Consider the following 12,138-nt stretch of genomic DNA (forward strand, 5'->3'; position numbering starts at 1 on the left):
TTAAAGGGTCCGGGGTGGAAAAAGGTCTTTAAATACTTGGTCCCAGATGAAAATGCTTTTAAAATATAACAGCAAACCTCTGCTGGTTGCAGTTTACCTGCTCAGTTGCCCTTCTCCACGCTCCTCCAGCAGCCTGGAGCACGGCTGCCCTCCTGGGCAAGGATGGGTTTTGAAACATGCTACTGGAGGCATTAGTCAGGGGGGGTTCTCACATCTTTCCCATCTAAAGAAACGCAAAGTTTTGGCAGGAGGGGGTAGCCTGGGTCAGCCTCGATGCGCTCAAATTGAGCTAAAAGCTGTAAAAAGGCAAGAAGAAAAGGAGCAGCAGCAGGAGAGGCAGCTGTGAAGGGTGGGGGATGTTGAGGCTGGGATGTGCCCAGCTCCACGGAGGTGGATTTCTCCTGAGGGAGATGGGTGAGATGCTGCCTGGTCTTGTCACCCCACCAAGGACGACAGATGCTGTGCACCCACAAACCCAGTTTGTAAAAACTGAGCCGGCGCAGCCACCCGGTGCAACCCGTCCCTCGGCACGGGGGAGGCTCTCGGGGCTGGAGCTGGCCCTTGGTGCCTGGACTAATCATACCTCCTCCACCAAAAAACCCAAACCTGGCACACTTCATTGTAGTGCAGAGTTTTATGGCTTTTTTCATCTCCACAGTCCTGAACTTCCCTCTCTAAGTGCCACAGAGCCCAACTCGGCCTCCACGCTGCTGAGAATCACTTATACGGAAACACATTATTTGATAGGAATCTCTCTGGGGTGTTTTTTGGTTTTTTTTTTTCTTCCCACTGAGCATCCTTATCGCTGGCCCGGTTGTGTGTGTGCACGCAGGAAAGCGGTTCCTTCCCGTTCATCTGCTGGAGAAGCGCTTGATTCACTGCCCTCGGAGGACTATCAGAGCACAATGGTCCCACCACCCCTTTTCTGCAGAACGAGGATAGAAATTAGCCGCTCGAAAGCCCCGTTCCCAACTCCACGGCAGAGTAAGGAGAGCCTGACCCAACCCTAAAGGGGAAGGCGAAACCCTTGAAGAGTTAGGACCCCCTCCTCCATGCCCATGACCCCTCATCTATGGGGATACCTAATCTAATTTGCTGCTTTTCAAGCAAATTAACTCCTGGGCGAGGCTGAAGCCAAGTGGCTCTGCTAAAAGAATTTCTGCACTAAGAGGAAATGGTTTGCCAAGGAGGCAGGAGCCCACAGCAGCTGGCAGGCATCTATTCCCATTGCTCACCACCATCGGAGCCCAGCATCATAAGGCCCAAGTTGTTCAAGGCTCGAAGCTAAATGCTTTTTTAATGGGATAACATATCCATGATATTTATTTGAGGCTCATGTTTTGCATGCAGGATGGGTTTTTTTCCCTATTTCTCTCTTTTTTTTTTTTTCCTTGCCACTTGGAAGAAGAAAATAAAAGCCTATAATCTTCAACCGGCAGGCACGGAGGAGATAAGCTTCAGGTGCCTCCCAATGCTCACGGAGGAGTTTTGTTCTCCCACCTTATCTCTACCTCCAGGTCATGTCATCTCGGGGCTTAGCACGGGCCCCGGGGGGGCGCGGAGAGGTGCTGTCCCCGTCCCTGCTCCGGGTGGGGGGTCCGAGGGAGGGCTGCGTTCCCCAGCCGTGCGAATGGCAGCGTGTTTCCCGGCGATAACCCATATCCCAGCCCGGCAAGGCTCAGCCGCGACGCGCAGATCCTGCCGGCGACGATGCGAGCGCCTGGACCATAAACCCAGCCTGGCACGAGCATCCCTGGAAGGACGTGGTGTGCACCAAGAAACCAGTTTTCCCCATCTCTTCAGGTATCGTAGTAATTATTGTGTGTTTTAATTCATCCATAACTGATATTATCTTCAAAGCTTAGATGTCTTGCTCTGATGCTTCCAGTTTTTCATTCCTTTTTTTTTTCCTTTGAAATCCTGCAAAGGAGCCTCTGGGACCCCACAGCTCTTGCTTTATGTTTGCTTTTAATCAGCTTGCTTTTCTTCCCCAAAACAAAGACAAATAATGCTGCAACGGTTTCTCCTTGGAAATTTCCCCACATTGAGAAGAAGAGAGGGGGGGGAAGTGTGACTTGTTAAAGACTGAACTTTTTGATGTCTTTCCTCCTTTTTATCTGGTTTGCCGCAAGACAAACGACTCCCTCAATTTAGCTGAGAAATTGAAGGCTGCCCGTATAATTCGGCAGTGGTGCAGCCAGCCGCCTGCCTGGGGAACCGCGGCACGTGAGTACGGTGAAAATAAGGTGATGGGGTGCTGCATCCCATCCAATGCGGCACGGTCGCCAAGCCCCAGGGAATTCGGTTCTTGTGTCAGAACATCAGGCAGCGTTGTGGCGAGATCCGCCCCGGTCCTGGTGTGGTGAAGCCCCGGCCGCTGGCACGGTGAAACACCTCTGGTGGACACTGGGAGGTTGGTTGGTGCTGCTCCAACGGGGAGATGGCTGCGTTGGGTTGAGGTGGTGGTTAGAGAAGGGGAAAGCATCTGTACCTGCCCACGGGTGTCTTTCCCGGCTGGCAGCATCTAAGGTAGCACTGGATTATTCTAGAAGATGGATTCGTTGGCCAAAAGCACAAAACCTGTCCCCAAGGAGGCCCCAGACATGAGGACCTTGCTCCAAGATGCCTCAAAAGCACAAATCCTGCCCTCACGGAGATCCCAGACACGAGGACCTTGCTCCAAGATGCCTCCCTTCACAGGTGAGCGTTAGAAATGGCTGGTAAATGCTCCCCTGCCGCCACCCAGATGGTTCCGTGCAGCTCCCGGGGATGCAGGCTCCATCCCCCACATCTCTGGGGTGCAAAACCTCCCTCCTCTGCAGCCCCCAGGTGGGCTCCAGACGGATGTGGGGACTGATGAGCCAAAGGCGATGCGAGGAGAGGTCGGAGCAGCGTGGCGGGTGTCCAGGCAGCTGCAGCCGAGCAGCGGATCACACCGCGGTGCCTGTGGGCAGTGCCCAGAGACCCTGGCACAGCCCGGGTGCCTGGAGGGGCTGGCTGGGACCTGATCCGGGCCAGGAGGGCGATGGCAGCGCCCCTGCGCTCTCCTCCTTCCAGAGAAGCCACGCAGAAAGTTTGGGGTCATTTTTCTGCTTTTCTCATATTTGCTCCCTTGCTGGAGCTGATTTATCCCTGCGGCTCTCGGAGCTACATGCGAGAGGGACATGTTTTGCCTTTGTAGTACACGAGATCACTATAAATTATTAGCTTCTTTGTGTCAGCCAGAGCCCAACGCAGCCCATAAAACTTTCCGGCCTTGTTATTGCGCTTGAACGTGGCACCAGGCTGCTGGCGGCAAGCTGGCCCAGACCCAAAGGAAGGGGTTGCCAGCTCAAAGGATGGATTTTTCTTCAATGTGACACCCCCACCCTTGTTTCTAATGTCACCCACGGACTTCAGGGGTCCACAGAGCCCCAGAGGGAAGAGCTCTGTCCTCGCTGCCACTTGTGTCTCTGGATGTGCCACCGCTTGCTCCAGCTCTGCAGGTACCGTGGTCACCCCACCACCGCGAATGGGTGGGCAAAGAACCCCACAGCATGTGTTTGCGAGGCTTACAGGTGGAACAGTTGTTGTTGTTGTTATTATTATTGTTATTACTATTATTTATTAACCCTGAGCATAGAACCAGTAAGATTAAAAAATTAGTGGTCTCAAGGCAAAATTGCAGCATACGCAATACATTATCTGTAAGTGATGTGCGCAGGAGGGCAGAGTGGGATGCAAAGGGGATCTCACGAGAGCCACAAAAAGTGGACTTTTAATTTAAAACCATCCTTCACTGACTTGAGTGTCTCTCCTGCGAGTCCATTTTTTATTTCCCCCTGTGCAGCAGTAATCAGGAGGTAACAAGGGAGAAGGGGAAACGGATTGTCTCGCAGCTCTATCTGGCCGATTTCCGCGCTGTAAATTATAGATATATATGGTACAATGGAGTGCTGGGATATTAATTTCTGTTGTTGAAAATCGCAGACCCTCTCCTTTAATTTACTGCTAAATAATAAATGACTTTGTAAGATACTCAGCAAAGATAAAGACGCCCCGGTAAATCAAACAGCTCATAAGCACTTATGGAACAGTCTATCTTGTATGTGTACTTAAGTGGTTTATATTGTTCTCACAAAGCAGAAATAAGCAGGCGTTTAACTGATGCTATCTGCCAAAATAAAGGATGAACCCGTGAATCAAATGGTTTCCTGCAAATCCTCATTTGCATTTGCAGAATTAAATGAAACGTGGTGCTTTAGGGATTCTGAAACATTTAGATACGAGCCCGAAATCTGCCCCACAGGAGGCAATGGATGCAGTCGGTGGGGCTGTCACGGGGAGCAGCAGGTGGGTTTATATGGGGTTTATGGAGGGTTTATATCGGGTCTATGCACAGCTCAGCAGGAGGAGGAATGGAGGGCATGGACAAGCCTGGAAGAGACCCAGGTTTGGAGCCTTCTCTCTTCACCCCGCATCTGCAAAAACGCCCTGAGCACATCTGTTCTCACGGCAATTCACGAGAAATTGTGCAAAGCAAAGCGAGAGAAGGGTGGCACCGGGAATGTGGGTCTGCAACGGAGACCCGGACCCCTGGCTGCTTCTGCCTCAGTTTCCCTCGTGGCATGCAGACAGTGCCATCTGCCTCCCCGGGCTGCCATGCAGGTCTGTCTCCTGGCTCAACATGTGTTTTTCTCTTCTCCCTGATCCATTTGTGCAGGGCAGCCATGGCAGAGCTGCTAATTGCATCTGCAGGAAAGGCAGGAGCTCTGGGGCGGCTGTAAGTAAGATGGATGTTGGGCTCTCGGAGCACAGCCCCAGGGATCCGGGAAGGCGACGTCCCCGGTGTGCCAGGCTCCGGCTATTTGCAAAGGCAAGTCGGAGTCAAAAATGATGCAATTAGAGTCTGAAGTGAAAATAAGATACGGATGCGGCCGATTTTGACATTTATATTGTGCGTTTGTTATGCAAATTGGCCAAACTCTGTAGGAATGGAACAGAAGGAGATTGCAAAGGGCACCAGCTCATCCGAGGCATTGGAAGTGTGTCTGTAGAACAGCTCTTCAGGGCGGTGGGGAGGCGGATGGGGGCACGGGGGGCTCCGTGAGCAGTCATGATGCCTGGCTGGGGATAGGGGGACATTTAGGGATGTGGGTTTTGCAGAGCAAGAGGGTGTCAGTGCCGGTCCCCAGAATGCAAATACAGAGGAATTTCCTTGGGATAATTTCAGTGAATGGGTGCGCCTCCTGTTTGCTGCCATGACTTGTGACCTGGCTCACAAGGGTACAGAGCTCCCGGGTGGAAAAGGACCAAGTGCTCTGGAGTATTTCAAAGGCATTCCAGAGCCTGGCTACCTGAGGACAGAATAAAAGGGATTGCTGCGGATCCTTCAGGGCTGGCCCCCGCCACCAGTATTCCTCCTGCTCAGACGGGGGTCCGCTGTGGTTACAGACGGTCGTTACCCCCAGTGCCTGCAGGAACGCTAAACACCTCGCTGCCAGCCCGCAGAGCTCTCCTTCTCGCACAGTTTTCATGGGAGGACCAGATGAATAAGTGCCGGTGTTGAGTCCTGCCCTGCAGGCAACGCATACAGCCAAGAAACACCATGGCTGAGATCCAGCTGTGCTGGTGCAAGGAGTGAGCACCCCGCAGCTGGTCATGGCTGGATGCTGCCGCCCTTGCAGATGTGCTGGTCAAGCAGTTTGGGGAGGACTCACCGTCCTGCTTTGGCATTTGTTGCAGCAATATGACAAGGTCTAAGACTGCTGTTCTGCAGGCATTAATTCATGCGCACGATGCTGAGCCACCAGGCAGCAGAGAGGACCTCGGGGCTGGGCGCAGTTAGTCTGTGTCTAAGTTAGTCAAGCTCCACGACATACTGTTTGGTGGCTCGTTGCTGTCTGCTGGAGGACGGATAGTACCTGGTTGTCACTAAACAGAGGGAAGCACAGCCATACGATACTGAGTCTAGCAGAAATTTTGCCACAATGAGTTATTCTTCCAAAAAGCTCCCGGTATGTGGGAGGCAGCAGCATGCCTGGCCACCGCAGTGCTCCTCATCAGGTAGCCTGCTCTCGGATTTATCCTCTCAGGAGTAGACGGACACCAGCCCAGCTGGTTGTGGCTGAAGTGTGCATGCAAACTGCCCTGCTGACAGGCTGATGGGAGAGAAACCTCCAGCTGGGGACAGTGACAAGTGCCTGAGAGAGAAAACATCTTTCCCCAGCACAGCTGGATTCGGTCAAGGATGTTTCTCTACGAGCAAGTGGGTTTGAATAGCAATTCATTAGATACACAAACCTCTGCCACCATCTCTGCAGCAGGGGACTGGGAACAGAGGCGATGCTGAGGAGAGTAAATCTAGAAACAGCTGAGCTCTGTGGAGTAGGAAATCTTCACTTCGTATTTCAGGTTAAACCAGAGATCCTCAAGCTTTCAGCTCAGCAGCACTGCAGCCCCATGGCGGGATGGACACGCGCGCGTCGAGGGCTGTGGCCTCAGGTGTCCGGGTGACATGAGCTGCCACACGACCAGCCATGACGCTCTCCATCCAAGGGAGATCTCTTTTGATCTCTGCTGGCCACATTTTCCAAGTGTGAGATGGGCCTGGGTAGCCCCGCTTACAGCCTGTTTCCCATGTGGCAGGAACCGGAGCACATCAGTGGTCCCGCTCAGGAGAGCTGATGAAGTCCCTCGGTGTGAGCAGCCCTAGGAGAGGCAGGAGTTTGTGCAGTGGGAGCAGGCTGGGAGCACGTACAGAGCCAGGTTTTCCCATCAGAGATACCCAAAGTACAAACTGATGCGCAGGCCAAGGGCTCAGCTTTACATCGCTTTTACCCATTTAACTCAATGCCTGGATCTGTAAGAGACCAACTTTCTGGCAAAACTGCCCACCAGCGCCCAGTGGAGCTGGGTAACACCCTCGGTGTTTCTGATCTTGCCAATAGGAGAACATGGGAAAGGCCAAAAGGGACTTTAAAATACCCTAAGGAGTTCATGCATTGAAAGGTTTTTCCCCTTTGCAGATCATCTGGAAAAGCTCTGGTGGCAGCACACCCTCCGGTCTGCACATTCTCCCCATGTGTGTGCTGACCTGATGGACGAGCTGCAATCCCTTGGGCGGATGGCGCTTCCCACCCAAAAAAGCTGGAAAAGAGGCTCCCAAAAAGCCGGAAAGCCTCAACACCCTGCTCTCAAGTGCCACGTGCTCCTCACTGAGGTCCGTATGTCCCACGGGGCATTCTGCATGGAGCAGCCGTGGTAGCCGATGGTCCCATCAACAGGAATGGCAGCACTGTGGTCTGCCACGTTTCGCACCGCTGCAGCAGTGGCTCCGAACGCAGGAGGACCCAACCCTGACGCCATCGGGCTCCCAAGGGTGTAGGTGACTTTGTTTTGCTAACGCTGTTGAAAGACAGGGCAGCTCCAATTTGCCCGGAGCTGCTCAGTTGTAACACGGCACTGCGGGGAAGGGCTGTACAGAAAACCACGTTTGACAGTGAAAGCTTTTTGCTGGAGCGCAGCATGAGAAAAACAAATTACTACGGCATAAATGAGCAAATCCATCATCAGAGGGAAGAGGAGGAGTGAATTGGTTTAAGGATCCACGTATGAGACTGTGACAGTAATCATATAACGGCCCTTTAAATGTCAAGGGGGATGAACATGGTTTAACAGCAACAGAAATGCTGCCAAGCTGGGCGACGTGTAACAAAGCAGACGGATGGATAGATCTACCTATTATCTGCTCCCTGGAAAAAAAAAGCAGAGGGAGATAATTCAGGTTTATGCTTGATCTAGTGTGTATATCTCAGAGAGGTAATGTTTTCTTTTATCAAAAGGAAAAAAAAAAAAAAAAATTAGCTTGTTTTCAGAGCTGTCCCTGCCATCAGCCAGACAGCACAGGTTCAGCTGTGCAAATGAGATACATAACATTTAAGCTGGCTGCAGCCCTGGCAGTATTGCACCGAGGAAAAATGGAAGGATGAGGGTGCGTGGAAGCCGATCAGTCGGTGCTGGCTGGCAGTGTGGTCCCGTGGCTCCTTTCAGCGGCGCCGAAATGAAGAGGAGAGACAAAAGGAGGTGTGTGAGGGGAAGGGGACACAGCAAAGGCGTGCAGCAGGTCGCAGCGTTGGTTGTGAAATGCTTATGCATTCAAGCTCTGCACACACGTGTCCCCATGCCACCCTGACGCGCTGCCCCGGAGGAAAGGGGGTGTCTGTCCGGAGTGGGGTGTCCGGCTGCACCTCCCTGCAGGGCTGGTGTTGAAGAAGGTTGTGAGGGTCTTGGAGCCCCTCTCACTCAGCTGGAAAAGCCTATCTCTTCTGTGAGGGTGCCCAGGCCTGCGAGGAGCCTCGTGTGGCCACTGCATGCGAGGTCCCGGCGTCAAGGAGCCTCGCGTGGCCACTGCATGCGAGGTCCCGGGGTCAAGGAGCCTCATGTGGCCACTGCATGCGAGGTCCCGGCGTCAAGGAGCCTCGCGTGGCCACTGCATGCGAGGTCCCGGGGTCAAGGAGCCTCATGTGGCCACTGCATGCGAGGTCCCGGTGTCAAGGAGCCTCATGTGGCCACTGCATGCGAGGTCCCGGCGTCAAGGAGCCTCGCGTGGCCACTGCATGCGAGGTCCCGGGGTCCAGCTTCGGGCAGGCTGGCTGCAGGGCTCTTCCATCCTGCTCTGGCACCATTAAAGGACTTCACTCTGATAATAAGAAAAAAAAAAAACCTACTGAGCATTACCACATCCAACATTAAACCAGCTGCACATGAAGACCTGGGCTGTGTTGGGAGAGAGGTGAATGTCCCTTGGCTCGTGACCACCAGTTGAGAGGCAGAAAGGGCTTTGTACCCTGAAAAGCGCAGAAGCAGTTATACAAAGCGAGCTCCCCAAATCCACGGGTATTTATGTTTTTATTCATCCCTTTGCATCACAATTCTGCGTGCGAAATGAGGATCGTGACCTCTGATTTCATGGGGACTGGAAAGACATTCCTCGGTATTTGTAAAACACTCTGCCTGGATATTTACAAGCACCAGAAGAAAAATCACAAGAAAATGAAGAGTTTAGTATTCCGAGCAGGCTCCCAGCAGCGCGCAGGCGGCACAGCACACCCACTAATGGGAAACCAGAGTATTGAATTACCTGCTCAGCCGGCGGGGCTGATCTGCCCTCACAGGCTGATGGGACCACAAGTTGTCACCGTGTCATTCAAGCCCCTTACTTGAATATGCTGGCAACAAGAGGCCATGATAAGGTTTTCTGGGCAAGCTGAAAGCGAGCGTTTGCTAGCAGTGTGGTGCTTGGCTTTACCAGCTGCTCTTTTTGTCCGGGTTTTGCATGTTTGATTTGGGTCTGTATGTATATTTCATAAAAGGTCTGCTAAAATGTGTTATTGCAGAAATAAAACTAAGCGCCTTTTAATTTTTAATGAGCCATCAGGCAGAAAGCTATTGCATGTGTGTTGTAGTGTTTTTCTTCTGTTGGACTAGTTATACTGAAATGCCTTACAGTGAAATTTGTGATTAAATTACATGACTGAGATACCTTTATTCATGCTGAAAAGCCCCTCTCACTTAGCCAGGAGTGGAGCTGTCAGAGCCACTGAAAGTGAAGCACAACTCATAGAATCACAGCATGGTTTGGGCTGGAAGGGACCCTAAAGCCCACCCAGTGCCACCCCCTGCCCTGGGCAGGGACACCTCCCACCAGCCCAGGTTGCTCCAAGCCCCGTCCAGCCTGGCCTTGAACCCCTCCAGGGATGGGGCAGCCACAGCTTCTCTGGGCAACCTGGGCCAGGGGCTCACCGCCCTCACAGCAAAGAATTTCTTCCTGGTATCCAATCTAAATCTCCCCTGTTCCAGTTTGAAGCAATTACCCCTCCTCCTATCACTATGTGCCCTTGTAAAAAAGTCCCTCTCTATCTTTCCTGTAGCCCCTTCAGGGACTGGAAGGGGCTCTAAGGTCTCCCCAGAGCCTTCTCTTCTCCAGGCTGAACCCCCCCAGCTCTCTCAGCCTGTCCTCACAGCAGAGGGGCTCCAGCCCTCCCAGCATCTCCGGGGCCTCCTCTGGCCCCGCTCCAACAGCTCCGTGTCCTTCTGCTGTTGGTGCCCCAGCGCTGGAGGCAGCACTGCAGGGGGGTCTCCCCCGAGCGGAGCAGAGGGGCAGAATCCCCCCCTCGCCCTCCTTCCCACGCTGCTGGGGATGCAGCCCAGGATGCGGTTGGCTCTCTGGGCTGCCAGTACACATTGCCGGGGCATGCTGAGCTTCTCATCCACCAAGACCCCCAAGTCCTTCTCCTCAGGGCCACTCTCCATCCATTCTCCGCCCAGACTGGCTTTGGGCCGGGGATTGCCGTGACGCAGGTGCAAGACCTTGCACTTGGCCTGGTTGAACTCCATGAGGCTGGCACGGTCCCACTTCTGGACGGCATCCCGTCCCTCCAGCGTGTGGACCGCGCCACGTTTTTGAGCGGCCTCAAAAACCAACAACAGAAAATTTGATCTAAATGCTGATCTACTCCATATTAATGCAGGTGCAGTTTCAGCGCTGGCCCAGAGCACCCTCCCAACCCTCTGCCTGCAGAGATTTTGCCTTGCTGACACTACCCTGCCCCCGGGGCACTCGCCAGCCGGCTACCTGACCCCGGAGCGCGCAACGCCGCCCTCGGGCCTGGCTCGGGCCCCGACGGTTGCCATAGCGACGCGGGCCAGCCCGCCTCGGCATGTGGCTGTCCCTTTAAGGCAGTGCTTGGAGGACCGCTGGAGGCCGGAAGCCCACCGAGACGAGCACTTCCGGCCTTTCTGCTTCCGGTTGTGTGGGGCCTCGTGGTGGGCGGCCGGGCGGGGGGTTTGGGGTTGCGGGGGGGGGCGCACTGTGGGGAGGGGTTGTATTTTGGGCGCTCGGGGTAGTGGAGGGGGGACTATTGGGGTCTGGGGACCAGGATATGGGGTTGGAGTGGTGGGTGGTGCGGTGGGGGCTGCGGGGCAGCAGGTTATGGGGTGCAGAGGGGGCTGGGGGGCGGTGCGGGAGGTGGGGGGGCAGTGGGGGTTGGAGGAGACAGGGTGTGGAGGCCTGGAGCGATGGTGGGGTGCAAGGGGAGCTTGGGGCGCAGTTTGGGGGTGTAGTGAAGGTCGGGGGGAAGGAGATGGGGCTGGGGGGTGCAGTGAGGGCTGAGAATCAGTGGGGCATGGGGTGCAGAGGGGGCTGGGGGGCGGTGCGGGGAGGAGGGCAGTGGGAGACAGGGTATGGGGGGTGCAGGGGGGGCTTGGGGCGCAGCGTGGGGGTGTAGTGAGGGGCTGGGGTGCAGGAGATGAGGTTCAGTGTGGGTGTGGCAGGGGGGATTGGGGGACTATGGGGGAGAGCTGGGGGCTGTGCAAGGGACAGACTCGATTTACGGCTCCTCCATGGAGGAGGTGTTGGAGTCCACACTGGAGGTGGCGGGGGGTGGGGGGACAGGGGGAGAGCTGAGTTGGGCCCAAGGGGTGGGACGGGCGAGCTGTGCAGCGGGAAGGGGGCTGTTTGTTTTTCTTGTGAATTTTCCCAAAACTTCGTGCGTTGCAGGATTTCCTGTCAGGGCTCAGCCCCACAGAAGCCCCAGCCCCGGATGGTGACCAGCAGTGGTTACATTGGCCCTCGGCGCTTCCACTGAGCGAGAACCAGGCGAGCCAGGTGAGCCCTGTGGGTCATGGGCACGAGGGGTCTGTGGGTGCTGCAGCAAGCATGGGGCTGGGGAAGGGCTGCTGGGCGCTGGGGCCAGCCGGCCCTGCCTCGTATCAGCCAGCCTCACCCGCGCCCAAGATCAACTCCCCGGCAGGCTCCGTGCTGGGGTTCATCCCGTGCAGTAACAGGTGTGAGCATTCATGCAGCGTTTTGATGGTCATGTATGATACTGCATACAACAGGCTCCTACCTAAGCCAAGGAAAATCAGCTTTTACGTTAGTTTCTTTAATGTATACTGAATCTTCTTTTGAAAAAGCTCTAGCAAAATTAAACTGACATTGCCCTTCCTTTGCGCACAGGTTTTACAGATGTGGAAAGCAGAACTTCGATACATTGCACATGTATTTTTTTTCCCTTGATTTATCACTGTTACTGAATTACAAAACTTTGTTCCCCACGTCGTAGGGAATACTGATAAGGTGGTTTCTTCACTTCTGCA

At 54.3% G+C, this 12,138-nt stretch overlaps 1 non-coding gene across 1 annotated transcript; it reads left to right on the forward strand.

Annotated features, from left to right (window-relative positions):
• The first annotated feature begins 11,699 nt into the window (after positions 1-11,699).
• Positions 11,700-11,879, forward strand: LOC134523577 (small Cajal body-specific RNA 16). The gene has a single exon (XR_010073354.1). It is a non-coding gene; the product is annotated as a small Cajal body-specific RNA 16 (non-coding RNA).
• The last annotated feature ends 259 nt before the right edge of the window (positions 11,880-12,138 follow it).

This window comes from Chroicocephalus ridibundus, chromosome 14, assembly GCF_963924245.1.
Source record: "Chroicocephalus ridibundus chromosome 14, bChrRid1.1, whole genome shotgun sequence".
NCBI classification, from domain to species: Eukaryota; Metazoa; Chordata; class Aves; order Charadriiformes; family Laridae; genus Chroicocephalus; species Chroicocephalus ridibundus.